The sequence below is a fragment of the Cyphomyrmex costatus genome, unplaced genomic scaffold (genome assembly GCF_001594065.2).
Source record: "Cyphomyrmex costatus isolate MS0001 unplaced genomic scaffold, Ccosl1.0 scaffold273, whole genome shotgun sequence".
Taxonomy (NCBI): Eukaryota; Metazoa; Arthropoda; class Insecta; order Hymenoptera; family Formicidae; genus Cyphomyrmex; species Cyphomyrmex costatus.
Genome location: NW_017276833.1, coordinates 1708611 through 1725352, shown reverse-complemented (window position 1 = coordinate 1725352; position 16742 = coordinate 1708611).

Here is a 16742-nt window from a genome sequence, read left to right as displayed (position 1 = left end):
GTTTCATCGACATCGATTAAGTTCGGCTGTCTCTCGAGCATCGCCTTAAGTATTATATATAAGAAAGTTAATTACACAGTTTAATTTAAAAAATATAGGTATATTATACCACAATGTGCGCGCCAAAATTATCAAATCTTTAAGAGACACGGAAAGAGCGACTATACATATATTTCGAGAATTCAGATTCTCCAAATTTTACATTGAGAAGCTTCCAGAAATATCTTTCTCTTCTAAAATCACGCAGTTATATTAATTTATACAGCAGTTGAACCTCAGTGCAAACTTGGTAGATCAACAGCACGTTGATTTACAGCACAACGTTCGATCGTAAAGTAAAAGTTATAGCTGCGCTTTGAAGCTCTTTCCAAAAGCATTGATGCGATTTAACCTATAATGCGTTTTCGTGTAATCCTTTACATTTTTAATTCATCAATGAAAACAACGCAATTTGTTATAAATGTTATTGGAACAATTAAATTGCTTATCGTGATCGCGTTGCTGCAGACAAACTTCGAGCGATTAAAAAGTCAATCGACACTTCACGTTAATACTACTCAGCTGAAAATCACGCAGCCTCCAACTCGAGCACATCCTCTGCAAAAAAAGCACGTTAGTGCAGGAGCGGCGCCATGGCTCGTCCGTTCCGGCTTCTATCATTTATCTGCTGCGAGTATCAAGTCATCAACGACTATTCAGACACGTCCAACGACGAATCGCGCTCCACGGGCGTGACAAATCCGCGCGGGGGGCAACTTCATATATCCTTGCTGGTCGAATTTCAGGAGGTCGCACGACGCGCTGTAGGGCACGATCCCGAATGTCATCACGATCGACGAACAGTCGAGGGGACTGGGGGGTGGGGAGGGGGGAGAGGGAGGCCCACGAGGTGTGTCGAATTATACGAAACGGGGCGAACTAGGCGCGAGCGGGGGGAACGGAAAATTGATGGGACCGAGAGACACTCTCATAGAGCTCGATAGCTGTTCCCTTTCAAAAAGAGAGCTCTTGTATATACTTCTTTCATCAGGGAGGGGGGGGAGCGGGCGGGCGGGCGATGGCAAACCCTCGGTTTTCTCCCCTCCGTACCGAAATTAGGGGAAGATGGTTAGTGAAACTGATTTGAGTTAAATGAAGCCTAAATGGTACTCGAATTGACTGCTAAGAACCTTTTGTGCGCGAATGACATCGGGCGATGTTTTGTGAACCACCGTGAAGCTCCGATCAGCCGATATATGGCGCGACCGCTCGGGAGTTGCAATGGTTTCTTTTCGGCTTCAAAAAGTTGGAGGAGCAAAATCATTTATTTTAGAGAGAAAGATTATCTGATTTATAATATTAATGTTTTTTTCGCTGAAACATATAGAAAAAAATTCATTCCTTTTTACCGGTTAATTTCCTAAATTCTCACAGCATTTATATATCAATAATATATAAAAATATCAAGCTAGGTTGTTAAATTTTTCAGATTGGAAGGAATTAAGTTGACGCTTATAATGATGTAATACGATTTATTCTTTGTGATATCAAAAAACTTCGTTTTTGTTTTTTAAATACAGAAGATACGCGAGGGACCGCAAAACGGGTCGAGTTATCGAAATTTGCGGTTTTCCACGTGTCCGCCGTGGAATTTCCCAGACATCGATGCTTCTTCTCTCGCGCTGTCAGCCGCGGGGGCAAGGTGCAGTGCAATTAAATTCAAGTTCGAAGGTCAGGAACCGTTCCTGAGCGTGCGTGCAAGACACTATCGAGGTTAGATGTTTTCGACATGCACGGCAATGACAATAGGCGATTCGAATAGGCTGTAATAAACCCTTCTTTCATACCAGCCTGACATTATACCGAGCAAAAATAGACTCACGAGGCACTTGGAAGCAGCTCTAAAAGTTTCTTATCGGCCGAACCCGCGAAGTGTATATGCACGTTTGCTCGATTCTAACCATGACATTATCGCTACGATTGTACATAACAAATATGGCCGATGCGTAAAAAAAAAAAAAAAGGCATTCTCGTTGCGAGACGATAAACGTGTGTTTAACGATGCATAATCACTGGTGGCCGTCAACAATGTCGTTTTATGGCTTAAAGAAAAGGGCGAAGCTTCGGTTTTTCCAACACTTTCTGCAGATAAACTTTTTTTCGACATTGACGTCTACGAAGATAACAATACGCGATTCGTGGGATTGTATTTTTAAACTCTATTGTATTTAAAATTGATAGCCCGTTAAAAAAAAAAGTCTGATTGAATAATTTTGTTATCTGCAGTTTTTTTTAACTTTTAATACGCTACAAAAATAACTCGGTACATCAACATTCAGATGAAATCAGATTTGGTTGGAATTACTCGAGGTCGAGGAGTGAGTTTTGTATATTTAAGAAGAAATAAAATCGCATAGACTTTCACACATAGAACTATATTATATTTGATAAAGAAAAAAAAAGTATAGATTATTGAAGAGTTATATAATAATGTGCAAAAAGAAATGACAGTTTCGAACAACAATAATATAGTTCTGTTCCCCGACAACACTCGGGATGCACCGCGCTCTTCGAAGGATTCGAAGTCGACGATCGGCGATATACGCTTCTCCGATATGTTTATGGAAAATAATACATCGACTCGAAACGACGGTATGCCTCGGGCTGCGAATGGCGTTTGCGAGGTGCGTTTCGATACTAACCGCGGTTCACCGCGCGCTCGATGCACAGTTGCCGCACGACGTCATAAATTCCTTATGTATTTCCTGTCGCGGTTACCGGCGCATTTTCAGCCGAGGCAGTTGCAACCGAGCCAACATGGCGACGTGTATATGGTGATCCCGCTAATCGATCCGGAGACGCATATACATATAGGATATGCGAAATTGCCCTTTCAACGAAGGATATGCTCGTAAAGACGGGACGATAAATATTTTTTCTCAAAGACCGGCCGCCCGGCGTACGAAAGTCACTCTTGTATCGGAAAGCTGCATCAAGAGTAGCGCGACAGCTCCTTCCGCTACAGCGTTTAATTAACTGCACTATCATGAGATTATATGCGTATACGTGATCCGCAGCAAGCTGCATGCCTGATACTGTCGTAGATGAAATTATATCATCTATTCAATAAATTTTCTTTAATAAAGTTTTCTTCTCGATTCGGGAGATAGACGAATTAAAAAACTTCTAGCTTAAAAAGTTGTGTATTTATCTAATCTACACTCAAAGAAAAACGTGACAGTAACTACTAACTATATGTATAAAGGTGACAATTATACAATAAGTTATAGAACTCTGTTTTATAGTTGCAATATTAGCTACAAATATTTATTCAATTATGTAAGTTGATTCTACATATAAAACTTGTTTAGTTTTATTATAGTTATTAAAAATATAATAAAAAGGTACAAGGCTAATAAGAGACACATTCAAGATTAGTTAAAAGAACGCTAATAATGTATTGACATAATTAAATAGAAATATAAAAATATAATGATTAACACAAAAAAAATCGAACAATAATATATCATATAAAGCGTTGAATAATTATAGTTGTTATCTAATTATAGTTATTATCACTGTCTTTTTCTCGAAGTGCACATATATAGGGTTATATATATATCCTCGAAAGTCTAATAAACAGAAGCACTTCAGATAAACAAAAGCTTCCAGTTTTTATTTATATACGTTCGAGATATAATATTTATTATACTTTGTAGTTCACAGAATGACAAGATAAAGATATATTGAAAATATACAAGAACCTAAACCGGCGAGTCGAAAAAGCTGCTCTATATATCGTCGCTCTGCAAAACGTACACGTGCCGTAGAAGAAGCATTTCTCTCTTGATCGAATGAAAGTTTGCGAGAGATATATAGATAATTGTGAGTCCGCGAGTACTGCAGCCGTGAGTAACCGATCTCTCAACGAATCGAGACAGTTCGATCGTCGGAGAACGGAAATGGATTACCCCTGCCACCAACTCACCGCACCGCTCCGAAACCCCCTGAAACGACTTACCGGCCGGCGGATCTGTCGTACGCGGCCATATAGACATGATAAATAAATTATTGCCTGTGGTTTGTCGAGCTCTTCCTCTCGTGATGGCGTCCCTCTCTCTCTCTCTCTCTCTCACTCTCTCTCTCTCTCTCACACACACTCATCTCTCTCTCTCTCTCTCTCTCTTTCTCGCCACGAACGGAATAAGATATTCTATCATGGTGAGTTACATAAATCTCCTCATTGAATGGGCCTAATTATTGCCGGAGGGTCGCCGAGCTGAGGGGGGCAGATCGCTCGCTCTTCCGGGGACTTATTGTCAGCCTAGTTTAGGGCAGGTCCGCCGCGAAGGGCGTGGATATACCTTAAGGCCATCACAAATCCCTCTCGCCCCCTTTCCAATGTGCCCCCATCTTTCAATCGAGATGCTCGTAACGACGTGCGCTTTCTCGGCAACGACTGCCCAAGAAGAATTAAGTAGCTCTCGCGCACGCCCCTAATCGAGAATATTATCATGCTAATACGTCGCTGCGAGCGTCCTTGCGTAACGTGTATAATGATTTCTCGTGATCTTTTTCGACGCATATACGAGCGTATATAGACGTCAACATTGTATTCGGTGATCGAAGCAGCTTTCATATTTTTTATGTTCAGTCGGAAAAATTATGCTCGCGAATTATAGAATTATATCTTTGATATAATATGTATAGTAGAGCGACAAAAAAAGTTTTTTTAACCAAGCGATAAACTGCGCGACGTTATTCGTCGTCATCTTGATGTCAAAATAACAACGAATAACAGCAGTAAGTACAATAGTAATATATATTAAAAAACCAAAAAACTAACTCTGAATGTTAATTACATCTCATTAAATACCAAAACAATTTTAATCGGTTGGTGAACTGAAGACTACTCTAGCTATCGGCTGCCAGGAAGAATTTCTTCCAAAATGGAATTGTCCATGGAAAGATGCGTGGAGCCATTGTTGATTATATAACTATTATTATTATTATTATTTAGTTAATTATTATTTTTAATCTTTCTAGTAGACGTAATTAACAAAATCCACGTTTTTTTTTTTTTTATAAATATTCATTCTTAAAAAACGAAGTGTGCGGCCAAAAACTTTTTGCCAATCTATAATAAATTTCTTGGTAATAGATAAATATAAGAGAGTTAGTTGAATAGCGTGCACTTTTTATATATCGATAAACGTATAATTTATAATTAGATTTCGCTCGTTTTTTGCAATGCAAGGAAAAGCCGGTCTCGAGCGGTAATAAGATTCTTTTATAAAATAAATTTCTAATTTACAATGTCAATACAACATAAAAATAAATAATATAAAATATATAAAAAATATAAAATAATATAAATATAATATCGAATGTTATTCGGAACTCTCTCACGTGGGTCCTTCTTTAGCGATTCTTATCGATGTTATTGTGATGATAATTTAATCTATGATCAGAGATGATGGAGAGTCTGGAGGAAGTCTGCTTTATATTATTTCAATGTTCATTTATACGGTCTTAAAAGTTGTCTTTTTGTTTTTATCACATAAGATGCAGTACAATCTTGACAATTGATTTGATAGACGACATTCTGGCTTTAGAAATTTAAGTTAAGTTTGTCTTTGTGTACTTTAATAAAGGAACTTATTAATATATTTAAAATTTTTTAGCCAATTATGAAGACTGATTTGTTAAAAAAAGAAATAATAGAATATGATACTTTGGGTATATAAGGTACCACAAAAAATTTTTTATCATACTTATTTCTACTATAAGAATCGAAGGGAAGGACTCGTGAGTTCCGAGAAACGTTCGTTATTACTTTTATATTATTTTATATTTTTTATTTTGATGTACTAACATTGTAAACTAAAAATTTATTTTCCAAAAAAATCTTATTACCGCTCGATTTAAACCGTTATTCCTTTATATATTTTATACGTTTAAAATGTAGTACTATTGCACGCAAAAAAACGCACATAGGACGCGCACACGTTTCATATTGTTGTTATTTACGATAAAAATGCCCAGCCAAATTTGCTTCTATTCAGATAACACAAGAAACAATAACTGTAGCCAGTCTATCGCGATTGCGACAAAATGGCAACGCAGCGGTATGTAAAATCGCGACGGGATTCGTGCTTATAGGTATGGGAATGACGAAACCTCCCGGTCAGAGTGTCACGAATCGATCGGATTCAGAGGTACGCTCGCAAATAAACGCCTCCGGAGGGCCGAAGGAGGCATCGCCATCGTCATCGCCGTCGTCGTCCGTTCGTGCGCCACGATAGAAGGGCATCGAGCGTTCGCTTCGTCTGCTCCCGATGATGGGTCGTCGAGCCCACCCATAGATATTGCCCGAAGTAGGCAAGCATGTCTAATGCGTTCATCGAGCACGTCTATAGACGGGACGAGTCGCGCTCTATAGGGAAAAGCGACCAGCGAAAGCGTACTTAAAGGCTCGCATGGTTTAGGGATTTACATGTCATGAGTCCTGGCGATTTGTCGCGCACAGGTCAACTCGTGTATACGAGAGCACAAAAACCAGAGAAAATCGGTGCAGAAAAGCTCCTCGAGTCGTCGATAGACTCGTCGGACTCGGTGACGTGAAAGAGTCTTGATTGCTATTTGAATAACAGATTGATGGCTCAGCCATTCATACGTTTTGCGTCTGTTAAAACGCGAACGACTTCGGCTTTGAAGCCGATTTTCATTATGACGAAATATTAAAATATTAAAAGTTTTCATTTCAATAATAAGATAGATATATATAACGAAATACTTCTTTTTTTTTTTTCAAACAAAATAGTCCCTATTGTCGCGCAAATGTGAATAAAAAGTATTTTGTCTGAACGAGACACGTAATATATTTTTGGGTATCGAACTTTTTACGATGTATTTCAAAATTAAACTTTTGTAAACGGGGAAAACTGATGCTATTGATCCTGTGTGTTACCAGCAGATGGAATTTTGCAGTATCTCTGTGATGAGGGTGACATTCAATTTGTCACCTCCCTAGCTCTTCTTCCATCAGACGTTCTTAAGCTATATCGAATCACTTCCGAACGATAAAGCACACAACCCGTTCTTGTCCTTCCTCGCGCTGCCAGCGCGGTAAGAAATCTAGACTATATAGGTTTCATCCTTCCAATTAAGTGACGTTAGTATTTATTATACTCAACGTTAAAACCACAATAGAAGCAAAATTAGATATATGAAAAATATTAGGAGTACAAATTAGTTCGGTCCGTTTTCCAAAAGATGATCGCCTCCAAAGACGAGTCATTTTTTCGAGATGGAATTCGAAAATTGCCCGAGAGATGGGAAAAAGTAGTAGCCATCTAATAGTTCATTCATTTTGTTTTGAAATAAATGCATTTTTGAACACAAAAAACAAACCGAACTAATTCGTACACTTAATAAATAAATTGATAGATAGGTATTATCAGTGCAATGATTTTAGCGCAAAATTAAAACGTTTGCAGTCAACTTGTTAGTAATTTGCAATTGTTTGCAAATTATATCTTATCGCCTTTTATGAATATATTATCTATATACACTAATAATCGCGGAGGTTCATATTTGTTATTGGAAAAAATATATCCATATATATTAGTTTACTTTACAAAGAATATTTCCATAGAAATTTATACTACTATCAAACAATATGGATGTAGAAAGTTGTAGCAATTAATAATCAATGTTAAAATTAAAATTTGTATCATAATTTTTCAAATATAAATTACGTAAAAAGAACAAATATTCAATTAAGTCATAATATTAAATTTAAAATCTCACAGAAGACTGTACGTGTAAAAAAATAATCAATTATATTTTATATCCAGTCGAAATTAAATTATGTGAGAATAATAATTGCTGTCTATATACGATTTTGAAAACTACACAATGATCATCATTATATGCCGGATTTTGCAAAGAAGAAGTTAAAGAATTATTTGCGGCGACTCTTTAGACGATGAAACTTATTAGCAAACTTACAAAAATATCAGCTTGCACACAAATAAGCTATAAGTCCAGGACTTATACGGAGAAATAGAGAAAAGAGTCCGGCTACTTTTGCTCATAATTCACGCGAGGTGTTATTTCGTTGAGTTTGCGGTTCTAAGTAAATCTTTTGTACGGGAACGCTGATCGGGGATCTCTCTCACGACGTATTGTTTCCCATTCGACTCACAGTCGTGCCGCAGCCATCTTCGCTCTACGAGGGTCGCGTGCCTAATAAGTGATGCTTTGGAGCACCGTCACCTTCGCGGAGGTTAACAAAGCCAAATCGTTTGTTCGATTGGTCGCGGCCACTCAGCCGTATTGTTCGGCCGTTCAAAGGCCGCTGGTCATCCGCAGGTATTTACCTCGACAGCCAGAAAAGCTACGATCGCTCGCTTCGACTATCATTTTCTAGCAAATTTGAGCAACACGGGGCCTCTATTACGTCGGCGTATCCACTTATAGTTGGGAAAATTAAGTATCGAAACGTTTCGGTGCGCAGATCCGAAAATAATTTTTCGTTGGAGCGTCAAAATAATTAGGTAGGTTATACATAAGAAATTCAGGCATGACGAGCAAAAAATTTTGACATTCCAGCAACCAATTGGAGCGTTTTGTATATTTATTTTGATATTCATTTAACAAAATCAGATTTGAATCTAACTACATTTTTAGATACTTGAACAAAACCGTGTTGAGAATAAAAAGCAATATGTTAGATACGTAACGACTCTTCTATAAGAAATAGAATTTCTAGTAAACTCGACAATTCAACAAAATAAAACATTTTGGTTGTAACTTTTACTGTATACAAAGTGCATTAACATTCCTTCTTGTCCGTAAAACATTATTAAAATAAAAAATAAACCGAACGGAAATATTACACAGCTCGATTTCGTGAAGATGAAAACGAACTAACGTCTCTTTAAAGATTATAAAAGTACGAAAAACTGTACAAATTTCGCGATTAAAATCAACTGCAAACACAGAGTCTCTGTCACGTATTCGTCTCTTCGCGCGAGAGAGGGGGGGGGGGCGACGAAAAGCCCGAGACGCGTTTCGCGAGAGAGAGAGAGCGTGAAAATTTCGGTGCTTTATATCGTATCGCCGGGCGCGCGCGTTCGGCTCGCTCGAGCGAGCGAGCGAGCGAGCGAGCGGCGGGCGGTGGAAGGGAGGCGAAAATCCCTCGCGAGATATATAAATCGATTTACGGGGCGAGCGTCAAAGGGCCGCCCGACCAATCGGCTGGCGGACGAGGCGGTGCTCCCGAGAGCGAAACGCGCCGCTCCTCGAGAGGGAACGCGTTTCGCCGTGAGCGCGCGACAGGGAGGGTAGAAGAAGCCGGGTTCACGAAGTGGGGCTAGCACGGCGGGCATGGGCGAACCGGCCGGCGGGTCGCGCTGGTGGGATCGGCGAGACTGAGTGCAGCGGGGATCCCCCGCACGCACACCCGCACGTTGCACCGTACGCGAAAGGTGGGAGGGGAGGGGCGGGGGGCCGGCCGCCCATGAGCCGCGGCTCTTCCTCCGTTCTCCACCGTGACCTGTCCCGAACTCTCGTCAATTACGGCTAAATACACGCGTATCGCGTCTAATATGGAGGACACGCAGGAGGCGACGACGCGACGGAGACTTGCCGTCTAGCCCGAGCGATCGAACTGTATACGCGAGCACTCTTTGGTTAACGTAACTCCTTCGATGGGGTATATAGGGTTGCGTCACCGCGCGCGGCTCTTCGCGTCGTTAGCGCGGGGTCAACTTGAACGTTCCTTCTCCGCGCTCTACACGCGGAGAAAAATATCATCGCAAATGTACGCATACCGTTCTTTTTTTACGAATGTAAATATCTAGACGGACCGCGGTGACTTCAGGTAGCACACCGAGACGAATTAGTGCTGTTTAGACAGGATACATTTCTACTTAGCACGTTTGACTGTCGCTCGCGCCTCGGTATCGGGAGGACTGTGTTGTTTTACAGACGTATGTTATACATTGGAGAAATCATCCGAACACTTTTGAGAAGCTTCTTTAAAATCTATTTCTGCGTGATGCCGATTTATGTCTTATCTGAACAACCCTAAAGCCTGCGTCACTCTACTGTGGACGCGGATCGGATTGAGATTGCGGATCGCGCATCGGAATTCAACCAATCAGGACAAAGCTGCTTTGTTCTGATTGGCCGAATGTCGAATGCGCGATCCGCAATCTCAATCCGATCCGCGTCCACAATCCGTAGTGTGACACGGGCTTAAATATCGTAACATTTTTTATAAACCGTGCTCTACTTCATATTAATAACCTGTCTATTCTGATGAGATTCTAAAGACACCGCAAAAATCAATGTAAATATCTATACTATACGCAGTTGCATTTTCAGCAAATTTTCGTGGTATTTATTTGACTATAATACACAATATATTAATGCAAAGTATATTTGCACAGATCAGCTTTCTAATTAAAAGCTATTAAAAAAAATAAATGACAAATCGCCATGCGAAGCGTGGGAAATATTGGAATTATCTCGAGATGGCGTCTCACATAATTCTTCCTCGATTTATCTGACATTTACTAATCAGATGCATCGAAACGTAGTGCCTATCGCTGCACGCATATGCGAGTCTGACGGAATTGGTTTGAAAAGCGGGTAGATTCGCGTCCCGATTTCAATAACGCGGCGCGGAGGTGGCCTTTTGACATTCTGACAAATGTCACGTGTTCACGGGAGAAAGTCATTTCACAAAGGGCTCATAAACTCAACGCGATAGCTAATAATACTGCACGCGATTAACTCTGCGAGTTAATACAATGTGTCATTATGCTGTTCTCTGGTGTTTAAAAAAAAACACTACTTACTATAAATGTCTGCGCGCTGCATCTGGTATATAGAAAGAAAACGAGAACAACGGCGGAATCGCAAAAATTTTACGAGTGTTACGAGAAATTTTCAATGCGAATGTCGCACGTTAGAATGTTACACATATAAATATAAAATGTACACTGTAAAAAATAAAATGGTAATTTTAACTCAAAGACAGTTGATTTTCTGAGACATGCAAAAATGTTAAAATTAACATTTTTGTGTTAATTTTAACATTTTACAATGTAATGACGAGTGTATTATTGGGGGTACAAATTAGTTCGGTCCGTTTTCCAAAAGATGATCGCCTCCAAAAACGAGTCATTTTTGTCGAGATGGAATTCGAAAATTGCCCGAGAGATGGGAAAAAGTAGTAGCCATTTCATAGTTCATTCATTTTTTATTTGAAATAAATGCATTTTTGAACACAAAAACGGACCGAATACACTTAATTTACAATTTATAATGTTAGCATCTAATGTGCTACTGATGATGTAAAACGATGCCTATACTCGCACGTTGTCGCAGAAAGGAAGAAGGAAGACGTCCGCTATTCTGCAAATCAATTTGAAGACAAAAGCATCGCGAACGCGATCGTCTCGTTACACACGTTAATATAAAAGGTGTAGGTCGTGTTATTTTTTTTTTATCGGTTCGAGAGACTGCATACCAACGGACGCGGCGCGTGAAAAAGAAGGAATTATCAATTAAAGGCCGGTCTTTCTTACTTTGTAAAAAATGTCTTAATGTAATCGGCGTTCGCGTGTGGCCCGATCGAGGACGGACGAAACCGGCGGCGGCGGCGGCCGCTGGAAGCAATCAAGCGGGACGCGAGGGAAAGAAACGAGGGCGGAGGGGACAGAAAGGGAGGAGACGGGGACACACAGGCGTAAACTTTTTCGGGAAAAAATGCTCATTGATGGATAGTTTATCGCATATCCCTGTCCCGCCGATGATTCCTTCCCTAAATCCTCCCTTCCCTTCCTCCCCCGCGTCCCCTTAGTCTCACACGCACGCGCACACGCACACACACACGCACGTGTATCGTCTCACTCCTCTTTTACTGCACGAGGGTTCCCCCTCCAAGCGACCTGGACAACAGAGCCTACCTAAATATCGGGGGATCATGCTAAACGGCGGCAGATCAAAGGGACCGACAGAATCCGGTGGCGAGCTATCATAATAATTAGGCTCGCTCGCGCCTCTTTGTATCGGGATAGAAAAGCCGACGTGGAAGGCCGTGGAGAAGAAGAAGAAGAAGTAGAGGCGAGGACGCAGAAGAAGAGGAAGAAAAAGGGCTGCGGACGGTCCGAACTGCAGGCCGAGTGTAGAGAGAGAGAGAGAGAGAGAGAGCGGCCGGCCGGCACTCGGCTCCTGCCTGCGCTAAATTGAACTTAAGGGGGACTCTAAAAAGATTTTACTGATTTTGGTGAACGGCGCGAGAGATCGACAGGTATAATACCTATATATGTATATACCGGTCCGCCGACTCGAGTTTCGCAAAGCGGCGCGCCGGTCGGATTTTGATTCAATAAATGTTCCTCTACGATTCTTTAATTGCCGGAGCGGCATCGCGTGATGTCGTGTATTATAGAAAATTAAATACAGGGTGTCCGTGAAACAAATAGGCACTTTGGGCGAGCGTGCGCGGCGTTCTCGCTGATTTGTTTCGAGTTCATCCTTCGTAGCGGAAGACCGCAATTGTTTCCCGTATTACTGACGAGTGATTGACAACCAATATTATTATTACGCCTGTTTCCGAAGAATAAAAGAGAGTCTCATTTTTCATACGTCATACTAATAGATAGTTCGTGTTTTAGACAAGTTACAATGTGAGAAGCTCGGTCATTGGGATGCTTAATGTCCAAAATTAGGCCGCAATCGGTCTCCAATTGGGAGAAAGAATGTTTTGATCGACGGCTCGCAAAATGACACACGACGGAGTTTTATGTATATCTATTCAGATCGACAGAATCCAATTCAATAGAAAAAATTCATACATCGTTAACAAAGTGTAAATAAAAGACGAGGCTTAAGATTAAAGTAAAAAGGTATGAAAAAATTATTCGATAATAATCCCCTTTTCTCGCTTTCCTCTCACAGATATTCTCCTTCGATCGTATACAGAATTCTTGACAGATGATATTTACTTCTCTCAGTTTCCTCCTCTCGTTATTAATTTATCAGTATCGCGAAGACACTGTTACGCAAGTCACATCAATCCTATATATACAATATGCGACGTGATTGCCTCCGAGTACTCCGACACGATTGTTCCTCATTATAGGTATATACACGTCGCATTTACGCGGTATGTATTTTTCAGTTATGCTACTTACGTTGGAAATAACGACTATTAATCCGCATAGCAATCTAGATAGGCATGATGTCGATAGGATCGGATTACACGTTGCATTACTCGTCGCGCGCGATTTAGTATCGTCGTGTACCGCTAAGCACGATAAATTGGTTGACGCGATTTATTACAATTATCCGGTGCGCGCGCATTACGGGCTCGCGGAATCCGCTTCTGTGAAAATTTCGAAGGCACGCGAAAGCGGCTCGTCTCTCGGTGAAAGCAAATTGTTTCTCGGTATTATATAAATTTCACATTTGCATCACAAATATCGGCAGGTAATATCAATTTACGACGTATAGAAATGCGACAGAGAAATATCGCGTTGGCGTATACATATATACGATCGAAGTACAGGTATATATCTATGTAACGTAAGATGAATTTTCACGCAATTATTTTTGCTGTACGTTTCTTTTACATAACACGCGGCAATTAACTTTCGTCTGCAAGTAATTATAATAAGTGAACATTTTTCATATCTTGTCCTGCTAATATCGAGCAGGAAGATTAAAATTATGTATATTTCGAATTATATTGCTATTTGCAGTTTTTATTCTCTATAAGGCGTAAATAAAATTCGATTATAAAACCAATGGTTGCCGTTCGAAAGATCATTTAATTTCCTTCATTTTTTTCGCTTCAGACTATTTTGACGTATCTCTTACTTGGGTCGAACTGTATAAATGGAAAATGCATTTTCCGGTCCGATTTGGAACTCATAGTTTTTTTTTTTTTTATGGACTTTTAGATAGAATTTTAAAATATTTTAATTAACTTTTGTTAGTATTGAGGAAAAACGAGCAATTTGAGACTCGAAGATAAAAATACAGTTTATATTATTAGAATTAAAATCAATAAAAAGTTCCATCCACCTGAGTCTGATGACACACGACATTTTATTGATTTATAGTGTTTCTTACATCAATCTGGTCGATCGATCACCAGTACTACAATCTACAAGTTGTGGCGAAGCTTCTTTCTCCGATGAATCAACTGGCTTACTCGTCTTTTTAGTGTTTTTTGTATACATAGATCCGATTTGGACACGGATTCTTTCGAACGATTGGAACAAATTTTATAATAAGCCGCAAAGGTAATCACAAAACTCTTGATATTTTTGAATTCTACACTCTTTGATTATCTTAAATCAATTACCGTTCAAATTTTTAACATTCTTCAAATAATGATTTACAAGGATTTTCTTTTTTTGAAAACATTTTCTCATGACAGCCAAAAATACATACCATATTTGCGTCTATTCTTTGAACGTTATGACGGAGTACTGCCAAACTGCAGTTACTTGTTCAGTGTCTTATAAGGACTTTGCATTATAAATAGCACGCAAATCTTCTTAACCGTATTTATTTAAATTAAAACGGTCCGATTTAGGACATTCTCCCCTATAATTTAATGACGATCAATACTGTACTTAAATAATCACTTTTATTAATTTTTTTTATAAAATTGAAATAATTAAATATAATATGATTTATGATGTTCTTTCAATCTTTATCGATGGAAATCGAAGAACATAAAAATATACTCGAGACACAACATGCACGTATACATATAACGACCCGTCGGATGCGTTCGAGGTGGAGCAATTTCTATATCGGCTAAAACCGCGAACATGTGGAAAGAACAAAAATGACAAGGGCCATAGAATTCAGTGGTCTTCGCGATTCTATTCTCTTTAAATTAAACCTATTCAGTAGGAACGTACACGCTCGCGTTTTCTTTATTTGTCAATTCGTACAAAAGATCGATGACAACAATGAGTTACGGTCTGGATTGTTTGGAATTGCTGTATAAGTTTGCCCACAAATTGCAACATCCACTCTAATATGCAATAAAATAAAATAAAAATATTCTTATTTGACAATAAATTAATAATTCAAAATATTATGAATTACTACAATGATTATTTCAACTTGTACAAATTTTGTAAATTATAGGTAAAACTAAATAATTATTCTTAATCGCAAGATAATGGAAGATCTCTTTCTATATCTCTATTTACACTTTGCACACACAAATTACTTATTTATTTATTTATTTAACGTTTCACTAGGTATTTTCATTACAGGTATTTTCTTACAAGAAACAATTAAGATAGTTGATGAAAAAAAAATATCACGGAATTTTTTTTATTTGCCTTACGTGCAATAGTTTTCAACCCTTGCAATTCAATAATAACATTTATAATAGAGAGGTAATATATGTATGTATATCGAGCAATGCCAACGAAGATTGCCGCAATTATTATACATAGCTAAATCGATCCTCAAATCGGACTGTAGATATATATAATAATCTGTATACAATAGATGCGATATTCTTTTATCGCGGACCTTACACGATCAATAATATATACTGATCAAAGTAATATTAAATTAGTACTGATAATACACATCACTCTAATCTTATCCAATCAATATTATTAACATTATTTCTGCTCAGTTTTATGTACATTATAAACATTAAGCCGTAATCACCCTAGCAATTGAGCGATTGCGATTGACGATTGAGGATTACTTTTCAACCAATCAGAGCAAAGCAGTCACCGATTGCTTTGTTCCGATTGGTTGAGAAGTAATCCTCAATCACAATCGCGCAATCGCTAGGGTAATTACGGCTTTACACGGTCAATAATTTGTATCAATACCAATGTAAATATTGACAATATTATTATATGGTGATCCGGATTTCTTGATTCTCGAACGTCGCAGTATCGCTGTGATAGAGGATGTGATGCTCGAGACTGAAGAAATTCAGCTCACACACACACACACACACATATCAATCCAGAGTACTTATTGGTATTGACAGTATTATTAAATATGTAGGTCTCTATAACGGCTATAAACGTTATAAAATACTCTAGCAATCGTTTACAGCTTACGGCAAAAAATCTATCATCAAGGTGTAACTCCCGCTTGGTGGATTAACGTTACGGTCTTCGAGAATCTGTCGCGACATTTTACGCACGAGAGACGGAATTTCTCTTTTCTATACGCGTGTCGAAAAAGACGATAATCTAATTTTAACATTTGTGGATCGTAGAATATATTATTATTTTTGTATACTACACACACACACACACACACACACACACACACACACACACACACACACACACACACACACACAGTCCAATATAATTCACGTTTACATCTCACCAGCGAGAGCGAGGCGATAACTTTGTCGCTTCGCGAGGCAGGTATAATTTACACGTCGGCATTGCCGGCTTAACTCATCTGCGAGGCCTCGCGCAAATACGCATTTAAAAAGAAAAACCGAAAATATATATCTTTATCGTTATTTATGTCGCGCGTATTTATATTTTATACTGAAATAGCCGTGCGATAATGCAGGCAAGTAGAAAGACGCGGATAATAATAGAGGAAGTAACTGACAAACGCAAATTATAGAGATGTTACGCGCGCGCGCATAATGTATAATGCATAATACTACGGAAGACCCAAGTCCTGGGTCGGTTCCTCGTGCGGAATATATCGCGCGCTATCAG